Source organism: Bison bison, unplaced genomic scaffold (genome assembly GCF_000754665.1).
Source record: "Bison bison bison isolate TAMUID 2011002044 unplaced genomic scaffold, Bison_UMD1.0 scf7180017864213, whole genome shotgun sequence".
NCBI classification, from domain to species: Eukaryota; Metazoa; Chordata; class Mammalia; order Artiodactyla; family Bovidae; genus Bison; species Bison bison.
In genome coordinates this window covers 3,483,974-3,494,860 of record NW_011494785.1, presented here as the reverse complement: position 1 = coordinate 3,494,860, position 10,887 = coordinate 3,483,974, and the positions used below count along the sequence as shown (strand labels likewise).

Sequence of the window (10,887 nt, the reverse complement as noted above, 5' to 3'; positions counted from 1 at the left end):
GAGTCGCTCAGGTAGTAAGTGGGGGCTGAGGGGGGTTGCTCAGCACTCCCTGTCATGCCAAGTGGCCCCGGTGAGCTCTTTGAAGCCAGTTCAGCTCCCGCTTGGCCCTGGCTCAGGTGGGTCAGGCTCTGGGCAGGGGGACCGGAGCGGGGGCCTTCACCCCTCCCTGCAGAGTCTGGTGACCGACCCAGCCCCCACAGCACCTGTCCTCCTCGGGTACACATCCTGCCCGGAGCCCAGACGCTGGCTTCTCCCAGCTCCCCATCTCCTCTTACAGGCGCAGGGGCTGAGCCAAGGCGGGGCCTCACCGGGGAGTGGACAGGGCTCTCTGCCCAAGCGAGTGGCCCAGCTGGGGGGTATATATAACTCTGAGCTCAGGCCTGGGCGTGGGATGGGCCCCAGGCCCAGGGGGAGGGGGAGAGGGATCTGCTGCCAAGCTGACTCAGACCTCGGGCTGCTCACCACCCTCTTTGGCTCCTGGACCCACTCTTGCCACCCTCTGTGCCCCCGCCCGACCTGAGCCCTGGGCACCCTGGAGGGCTCCTCCCCTCCCCCGCTAACCCCCGACCCTGCATCCAGAGGCCTCAACCTCGCTTCCAGGTGAGCAGCTGACTTCTCAGGCAGGAAGAGCAAAATGCCCAGAGGAATATCCGAGACTTGGAGTCTCTGGGGATGGGGGTTCAGGCCTGCCCCCAGCCCAGCCCACCGCACACCCAGAGCAGGGCTACCGATTAGGGTCAGACAGACATGCAGGTGACACTCGGGTGCAGGGACCTGTCTATGCCAAGCCTCCCCTGGGCCGGGGCTCCCCTTCCCCAGCTCACAGCAGCCTTTGTTTTTGCCCCGTCATGGTGTGACCCTCACCCTGGCGCTGCTGATCACTCTGACCTCCTTGCCCAGCCTGGCTCTGGCCCCGTGGGCAGGTGGCGGGAGGTGAGTCTGGCCCCAGTGGCCTCACTCTCCCTCCGCTGCTGTCTTGCTCCTGTCCTTCCTTCTCTGTGCCCACCAGGCCCCTTGCCTTCTTGGACTCTGCTCTGAATCTCCCAAGTGTCTGCCCTCCCCCCTACCCCTCTTTCTCCCGGGTCTCCCTGGGTGCCTTGTGGCCTGTTAGCTGTCGGGTGGTTCTTATCCAGCACCTGCCTCTTATCCAGGACCAGGCCGGGCTGGGGCCATGGTCTCTGTTCTCTCCAGCTTCATGGTTGAGGGAGATGCTGGAGGAACATCTTTTTAAAGAAAATGGATGGCACTTATGTTGGGTAGAGGAGTCAGCCTGGGGCTGGCTTACCTTGGGAGCTTTCTGGGAGGAAGTGGAGCTTGGCTGGGTGGAGGAGGGCTGAAGGGAGTGATCCTTGGCCCAGAGGTGGAGACTAGCCGTGTGGGTTTGGGGGTTCCCCTGGGGATCTGGGCAAAGCACTGTGATCCGGGCCCATCTGAGATGCATGCATGCTAAGTTGCTTTAGCTGTGTCTGACTCTTTGAGACTCACCAGGCTCCTCTGTCCATGGGATTCTCCAGGTAAGAATACTGGAGTGGGTGACCATGCCCTCCTCCAGGGCATCTTACCCACTCAGGGATGAACCTGGGTCTCCTGCATTGGCGGGCGGGTTCTTTACTATTAGCGCCACCTGGGAAGCCCTCATCAGAGGTGAATCACTAGCTTGCAAGAGGCAGAGCACGGGCTGGACCTGGGTGGGGCTCTGGTCACTGCAGGGACAGCACAGGTCAGGAGGCCTCAGTCCACTTCTGCCTGCTTCCTTGTGATCTTGGACCCTCCGCCGCCCTGTGCCGTGTGTCTCCCTCATCCGGCCTGGGGCCTTGGCCTCCTGTGTCTGGAGGCTTGACGGTGGGCACCTCTGCCCACATCCACTCTGTCCAGGGGCCTCTCCTCAGCTTCAGTTTCCCTATTTGAGAAATGAGGAGAGTAATAATACTACCTTTGGGGGGGTTAGTTTTATTTATTACTCATATATTTTCATTTTATTGCTCATATATTACACATATATTCACATTACTCATGTGAACAGCCAACTTATCATATATTTTATTGTGGGAAAATACACAGAACTTAACATGTACCATTCTGACCCTTTTTAAGTGCGCAGCTCAGCGGCATTAAGCACATGCACGGTGTCAGGCAACCACCCTCACGGACATCTCCAGAACTTTTTCCTTCTTCCCAACAGAAACTGTACCCATTAAATAGTAACTCCCGTTCCTCCCTCCCCCCAGGCCCTGATGGCCTCTAATCTCTTTTCTGTCCTGATGAATTTGCCTATTCTGGGTACAGCTATGACAAACCTAGGCAGTGTATTAAAAACAGAGCTATCACTTTGCCAACCAAGATCTGCAGAGTCAAAGCTATGGTTTTCCCAGTAGTCAGGTGTGGATGCGAGAGTTGGACCATAAAGAGAGCTGAGTGCTGAAGAATTGATGCTTTCAAACTGTGGTGCTGGGGAAGACTCTTGAGAGTCCCTTGGACAGCAAAGACATCAAACTAGTCAATCCTAAAGGAAACCCACCCTGAATATTCATTGGAAGGACTGACGCTGAACCTGAAGCTCCAATACTTTCGCTGCCTGATGCAAAGAGCCAACTTATTAGAAAAGACCCTGATGCTGGGAAAGATTGAGGGCAGGAGAAGAAGGGGGTGACATAGAGATTAGATGGTTGGATGGCATCACTGACTCAATGGACATGAGTTTGAGCAAACTCCAAGAGATAATGAAGGACAGGGAAGCCTGTCTACGGAGCTGCAAGTTGGACATGACCTAGTGACTAAACAATAGCAACAACATTTTGGGTACCTCACAGTAGTGAGTGAATCATACAGTCCTTGCCTTTCTGTGTCTCAAGTATTTCTCTCAGGACAGTACCTTCAAGGTTCATCCATGTTGCAGCCTGGGTCAGAACTTCGTTCTTTTCTTTTTTTTTTAATTGCTGAATAATTCCATTGAATTCCATTGTATGGCTGGACCACATCTTATTGATCCATTTAAGCTATTAATTTCTGTGTGGGTATTTCTGCCTTCCGGATATTGTGAATAGTGTACACATGGGTGTACAGATAGCTCTTTAAGACCCACTTTCAGTTATTCGGGGTGTGTACCTAGAGATGGAATTGCTGGATCGTATGCTGATTGTTTAACTTTTTGAGGAGCTACCAGACTATCTCCCACAGTGGCTGCACCAGTTTACATTCTACCAGCAACGTACAAGTGTTTCAATTTCTTCACATCCTTGGCAATACTTATTTTTCGTTTTTCCCCAATAGCCATTCTAGCGGGTGTGAGGTGGTATTTCATGGTTTCATTTGCATTTCCCTAAGGTTAACGATGTTGAGCACCTTTTCACGCTCTTGTTGAAAGAAGGCACGGTCTTTGGTGTCACTGCCGGGCCTAGAGGTGCCCAGTGAACAACGTGGGCTGCAGCACTTGAGGGGGGACCCCTTCCCTGCCTTGGAAGAGCTCAGATGACTTGAGCCCAGGGAGCCACAGAGCCTGTGCACCAGGCCTGGAGGCAGGAGTGGGCATGCCCACCTGGCGGTGGCCTTGAAGATGGGGTTGGATTTCACCAGAAGTCCCAGAGCCCTCCAGGGACAATGGTGGTGACAGCTTGGATGTCAGGCCTGAAAAGTGTCTTCTCCACAAATAGCCTTCTCCTCCAGCTGCAGGTGTTTATAGCTTCAGTTGACCCCTGGCCAGAGCAGCCCCCAGGCCAGGCCATGTGCATGGCGGTGGGGAGGGGCTGGCCTCCTCCGCAGCCACCCCCTGCAAGAGTGAAATGTCAGCTCCTCTAAAGAGCTCCCTCCCTGTGAGGACTCTGCTGAATATCTCCCTTTGCTTCATGCCCTTTTCAACTTTGAAAACTAGTTTTCAGTTCAGTTCAGTCGCTCAGTCGTGTCCGACTCTTTGCCACCCCATGGACTGCAGCACGCCAGGCTTCCCTGTCCATCACCAACTACCAGAGCTTGCTCAAATTCATGTCCATCGAGTCGGCGATGTCATCCAACCATCTCATTCTCTGTCATCCCCTTCTCCCATCTTCAGTCTTTCCAAGCATCAGGGTTTTTCCAGTGAGCCAGTTCTTCACATCAGGTAGCCAAAGTATTGGAGTTTCAGCTTCAGTATCAGTCCTTCCAGTGCATACTCAGGACTGATTTCCTTTATGATGGACTGGTTTGATCTCCTTGCTGTCCAAGGGGCTCTAAAGAGTCTTCTCCAGCACTACAGTTCAAAAGCATCAACTCTTCAGCATGTAGCATTCTTTACAGTCCAACTCTCACATCCATACATGACTCCTGGAAAAACCATAGCTTTGACTAGAAAACTAGTTCTAACAGGACTGTATTATCAATATTAGCAAAAACAACTGTCTTTCCGACCTTTCTTAATGGACATAAACTTTGAACATGTTTATGGCCCGGGGGAGGCCTGGTGCAGGGAGGGGATGAGACACACAAGAGACCTGTCCCAGATAGGATTTGCAAATGGGATAAAGGTTCATGTGTGGCTCACGTGTGACTGAGGAAGAGCCTGGGGTGACTGGCAGAACACGTGTGACTCCGGCTGTGGGCTTCAGAGTAGGGGGTGGTCACTTGGTGTGGCCGCTGCATTGGGAGTGCCCCACCTTTAGCCCGAGGGTCAATCCCTATGGCCATCTTCGCCCATGCATGGTGGGGTCATGGATGTGAGCTGGGTGGGGGCTTTGGGCACATGTTCTCTGACACGTGGGCCACCTTCTGGTGGGGTGTCCTTTCCAGCCCCACCCAGACTCTCTCTGGGGTTGGTCAAGGTCACTGCCAGACTGCAATGCCCAGCTGCCCAGCTGGCCTCCACGTGGTCCAAGCTGGCCTCCTGCTGCCCCAGTCTGTGATCTCAGCCCCTGGAGGGGGTTTGCATCTGGGGGCAGAGCTGGGACAGGGTGCAGGTCTCTTGTCTTCCCACCGGCTCATCTGGATTCCTACTACATTCCCTCTGCCGTTGCTTTTCTCCGCTGCCTTCTCTGTGGCTTCGAAGCTCTGCACACTCCCTGTCTCCCTCTGCTGCCCAGGCTCCGGGGTCCTCCTGGCTTCCCATAAGCTCAGGCACGTTGGCTCCCACACCTCTGGGGGCCACTGTCCAGGAGAGAGTGTAAGCAGCGGGCCGGGCTCTTGGTCCAAATAGTTGGCTGTCCCTGCAGGACCTGGGCAGGGTCAGGGCAAGGAACAGTGAGCCATCACTAAGGACTTACTTCACGCAGAGGCCTGGGGTGGTGGTGGGGGAACTGGTTCAGAGAGGTGGAGTAGAATGGTCTTGGGCAACTCCCAGACCATCCGTGGGGAAAAGGAGCCATTGTGAAGCCCTGGGTGTGGCCTTAGAAAACGGATGTTCCATGGCCCTGGGTCAGTAATAAACCATGTGACTTTGAATAAATCACGTCCCCTCTCTGGGCCTTAGTTTCTTCTCACTTAGGCTACACAGGACCCCTGGGGCCACCTGGTTGGTCCTCTCACTCTCATGTTAAAGAGAAGTTAAGAGAGAGGCTCTAGGGACTTCGCTGTGTGGTCCAGTGAATAGGACTCCCTGCTCCTAATGTAGTGGATGCAGGTTCGATCCCTGGTCTGGGAGCTAAGATCTCGCATGACGCATGGTGTGGCCAAAACAAAACAAAGAGAGGCAGAGAGAACCAGACTGCCTGGATCTGAATCTCAACCACTTGCTGGCCTCCGACGTAAACAAGCTTGTAAACCTCTCTGTACCTCGATCTCCCTGCGGCTGGAATGGGAGATAGAACAGCTGCTACAGGAGGGCAAAAGTGTGAACGCGTACAGAGCAGTTACCGTCTTCACTCTGTATTTGTACAGATGCCTGTTTGCTCCACAAGTGTTCATTACTATTACTATTATCACAAGTGTGAAAGAAACTGCAGCAGTTCCCTATGTCTGTATGAAGTCTGGAGTCTGGATCAGATGCCAGCTGGTCTGGAGGCAGTAGAACGGCCGGGTTGACCTCGGGAGATCCTCAGGGTGCAGGAAGAAAGCTGCTTGTCCCCCTCGGCTCCAGACACCCAGAGAAACCTGGGGCTCCACCGCCACCCCAGGATCCTCCACTGCTGACCAGCACAAGGGCCCTGGCTGCGGTATGGTCTGAGAGGGGCCGGCCAGGGAGAGGAGGGCGAATCACCCCGGAAGGAGAGAAGCACAACTTGAAAAGCACAAAGACAGCTGAGCCAGCCTTGGACCCCTGGGTCTGGCTCCTCTGGCCCTACTGCTGGCCCAGGGCCAGGAGGCCTGTCTGGAGGCAGCGCTCCTGGACCCTGTAGCAGAGACACAGGTGGTTCTAGAGCTGGGTAGGGCTCTGTCTTTAGGACCTGGGGGTCTCTGGGATGTGGGGAGAAACAGTCTCAGCCAGGGGTGGGCAGGAGCCTCCTGGCTGCTGTTTAACAGGGCTTCCCAAGTGATTCAGTGGTAGAGGATCCACCTGTCATGCAGGAGACGCAAGTTCGATCTCTGGGTTGGGAAGATTCCCTGGAGGAGGGCATGGCAACCCACTCCAGTATTCTTGCCTGGGAAATCCCATGGACAGAGGAGCCTGGTGGGCTGCAGTCTGTGGGGTCGCACAGAGTCGGACACGACTGAGCACACACAGCAGTGAAGGATGTTCCACTTTGTCCAGGCCAGGTGGCCCTCCCAGGCTGGGAGTGGCCTCCTGCAGTTGGAGCACCTTCTTTGCCAGGCCCTGAGCCACTTCCAAGTGGCTGAGCCAGGACTCGAACCCAGGCATTAACCCTGCATCTGCTGGTGCCCACCTGGGTGAGATGCTCCATCTGCCTGCACTTCTCTGGGCCAGGTGCATTTCCAGTGAAGTCAGTGAGGCTCACGCTTCAGGGCCCTCACCTGCCTGGGCCCCTTCCAGGTGCCTAAACCTTTAATTTATTTATGTTTAAAATTCCCTTTATTTATTTGGCCGCACTGTATGGCTTGCAAGATCTTAATTCCCCGACCAGGGATTGAACCTGGGCCCTAGCAGTGAAGAGTCGACTCATTGGAAAAGTCCCTGATGCCGGGAGAGATTGAAGGTGAGAGGAGAAGGGGGTGACAGAGGATGAGGTGGTTGGATGACATCACCGACTCGATGGACCTGAGTTTGAGCAAACTCAGGGAGACAGTGAAGGACAGGGAAGCCTGGCGTGCGGCAGTCCATGGAGTTGCAAAGAGTCGAACACCACTGAGCGACTGAACAACAGCAGCTATCAGTGAAAGCACGGAGTCCTAACCATGGGAGTTCCCAAAACTTTTTAGTTTTAATTAAAATTTTAAAATAACTTTATTGAAATCTGATTGATGTGCAATAAATGACACGTATTTGAAGTGGACAGTTTGGTAGGTGAAGAGTCCACGTGTCCATATGTCCACCTGTGGAGCCGTGACCATCATCAAGAGAAGGAGCCCACCCTCACCTCCAGCAGGTCTGAACCTAGTTCTGTGTTTGTTTCTAATTTCCTTTTCTCAAAGAAAGCTCCCCAGTTTTCAGATGCTTCAGGCCTCATGGAAATCTGGATTTGCTTCTGTCCTGAGTGAAGAGGAACTAAAAAGCCTCTTGATGAAAGTGAAAGTGGAGAGTGAAAAAGTTGGCTTAAAGCTCAACATTCAGAAAACGAAGATCATGGCATCCGGTCCCATCACTTCATGGGAAATAGATGGGGAGACAGTGGAAACAGTGTCAGACTTTATTTTTCTGGGCTCCAAAATCACTACAGATGGTGACTGCAGCCATGAAATTAAAAGATGCTTACTCCTTGGAAGGAAAGTTATGAGCAACCTAGATAGCATATTGAAAAGCAGAGACATTACTTTGCCAACAAAGGTCCGTCTAGTCAAGGCTATGGTTTTTCCTGTGGTCATGTATGGATGTGAGAGTTGGACTGTGAAGAAGGCTGAGCGCCGAAGAATTGATGCTTTTGAACTGTGGTGTTGGAGAAGACTCTTGAGAGTCCCTTGGACTGCAAGGAGATCCAACCAGTCCATTCTGAAGGAGATCAGCCCTGGGATTTCTTTGGAAGGAATGATGCTAAAGCTGAAACTCCAGTACTTTGGCCACCTCATGCGAAGAGTTGACTCGTTGGAAAAGACTCTGATGCTGGGAGGGATTGGGGGCAGGAGGGGAAGGGGACGACAGAGGATGAGATGGTTGGATGGCATCACCAACTCGATGGACGTGAGTCTGAGTAAACTCCGGGAGTTGGTGATGGACAGGGAGGCCTGGCATGCTGCAATTCATGGGGTTGCAAAGAGTTGGACACAACTGAGCGACTGAACTGAACTGAACTGAGAGGCTCAAATGAGACCAGGCTAGAAGAACAATGCCAGACTCATCGAAAGTAGATTATCTGTATATTTGTTTCTTCTTTAATTTTTTTTCTATTTATTTATTCTATTTGTAATTGGAGGACAATTGCTTTATAGTGTTGTGTTGGTTTCTACCTTACAACAATGTGTATCAGCCATAAAAAATATTTTTTTGGATGTGGACCTGTTTTTTAAAGTCTTATTGAATTTGTTACAATGTTGCTTCTCCTTTAGGTGGGGTTTTTTGCCTGTGAGGCATGTGGGATCTTCGCTCCCCTGACCAGGGATCAAACCCACACCTTCCTGCATTGGAGGGAGAGAAGTCTTAACCACTGGACTACCGGGAAAGTCCCCTATTTGCACTTAAAATTGAACTCACTTTTCCCGCGGAAGGTGTGACCAGTATCGGGTCATTCATTTAGCAGCATTTGCTGAGTGCTCGCTCTGTGTAGCACTTTTCCTAGTTTTAGGTATAAACAGGAGATTTCCTCCTGTTGGGAGTCGGGGGTAGACGGGCAGTTGGGGGGTTTGGGGGGGTGACCTCAGCTTTCAGTGGCGTGTTTAGGGAACACGTCCCCCCCTCTAGTGGCAGCTGAGCCAAAGTTGCCTTCGGGACGTGAAGGTGAGGGAGTGGGCCTCGAGGGTCTCTGAGCAGAGGACAGGATATACAAAGACCCTGAGGTGGGAAGGCCTGGCACGTCCAGCAAAAGCTCAGAGCCTCAAAGGTTGGTGGTGTGGGGTGAGGGACGGACTGAGCTGGGGATAGGTGGACAGATCCTGGGGGAGCCTCTGGGCTGTTGTAGGGATTTGGACACTTTCTAGGCAGGCAGATGGGAGCCCCTGGAGGGGGCTTGAGTTTTAATAGCATCACAGTGGCTGCTGTGTAGAGAATGGACTCAGAGCAGGGAATTCAGCCAGGGAAGGTGGTAGCTTGAACTGTTATGGTGATGGTTGGGGGAGAAGGGGCTGGATTCCAACCTAGTTTGAAAACAGAGTCATCGGCTTTTGCTGGCAGACTTGTTCATTCATCTGACACAGAGATGCCAGGACTGGGGATGCAGACCTGAAGGGAGGTGTGGTCCCCTCCTCTGTGATGCTAAGTATCTAGCAGGAAAAGAGACACAGAAGTGATGGGCTGCTGCCCTTACAAGGGCTGAGCTGGAGCAGCAGGAGAACCGGATCCTGGATGCTGACCAAAGGGTCCCCATCGGCTCCCCTACTGCCGGCACCATACCCACTGGCACCGCACTCAGCCTAGGGGCCCCAAGAACCTCCACCCCGTCTGCCCTCTGTCCCTGAACGTTGGCAGTGGACTCTTCTTATGGGCTGGGAGCTCGTTTGATTAACAGGAAGGGAGACTGAGCTCCAGAGAGCTGTGGTCGAGCCAGAGTTCAGGTCTGTTCCCAAGTCTGTACAATCTGGACACGTTTGAATGATGAACCTATGGCCGTCAGGGCCCAGGTTTCAGATGAGGAGGCCGTGTGAGGGTCCGGAGGGAAGTAAGCAGTGAGCCCCCAGAGCTTGTCTGTGGAGCTGCCAGGTTGCAACCTGGCTCCTCGACTCCCAGCCTGTGACCACGTCTCTGCTGTTCACAGCTGCAGCATGACTGCCTCTGGTTAGACATGGAGTAGTCCATGGACGTGTCACGTGTCCATTGGACTGCCTGCGGAATACCTTCCCCTGGGAAGCTTTGAGCAGGGGCATGGTGCTGGACCGTGGGCTTACAGAGATCAGCTTGCAGGCAGTGTCCCCAGGTCTGGACCTCCCCCTCCTTCCCTGACACAGACAGGTTTGTGCTCCCAGGCTGGCGAGTCTTCCTGGCAGACAAGACCTCCTGAGGGCGGCTCTTGATTCAGCCTTGGCAGTGGGGAGAGGTCAGCTGGGGGACCCGCGTGGCCTTGGCTAGGTGCCCTGGTTACCACCCAGGTGGCGGGTGGCCCGCTCGTTTCGCTGCCGCCCTGCATCAGCAGCTTCTCACCCCCTACAGGCCTCCTGGCTCAGCCAGGCCTAGAGGACTGGGCTGGCTGGCGACTGTGCCCATAGGTGGAGAAAGGAGGTCATCACTCCTGCTCAAACCCTCTCACCCTCCGTCTCCTCCAGTGCCCTTCTTTATGGTCTAATCTTACCAGTGGTCAGTATAGCTCAAGGCTCACCTGGCCACCCAGCCTGATCTGGCACCTCGCCCTCTGAGCACGCGGCATGGGCCCCACTGGCTGCAGGCACTGGGCCGTCATCTGGCCGCACGGGTGGTGAGCTCCTAGAAGGCAGGGAGCCCTCATCCTGATCTCATTTATGACCAGAGAGGACATGGGGTCTTGCAGCATCTCCTCTAGGAGGCTGGGCCAGCAGGAAGCACTCGGGTGACCTGGTGATGGTCTAGCAGGAGCCATGGAGCTGTGTCCGGGTCAGGGCCGCGGGTTCCCCTCCAGAGATGCTCCTTGCATCCCACGTGCCCTCTGCTGCCCACAGACAAGACAGACACCCTGTCTGGTCCTGCTCTTTCGTGGAGGTGGTGGGGACCAAGGGAGCTGTCTGGAGCCAGGGCCAAGGCAGGGAAGCCCC

General features: G+C 54.0%; 1 protein-coding gene across 1 annotated transcript in view; it reads left to right on the top strand.

The window, feature by feature from the left end:
* Positions 1-10,887, top strand: part of TEAD4 (TEA domain family member 4) — a 62,301-nt gene that overhangs the window by 34,299 nt on the left and 17,115 nt on the right. The window lies entirely within an intron of this gene.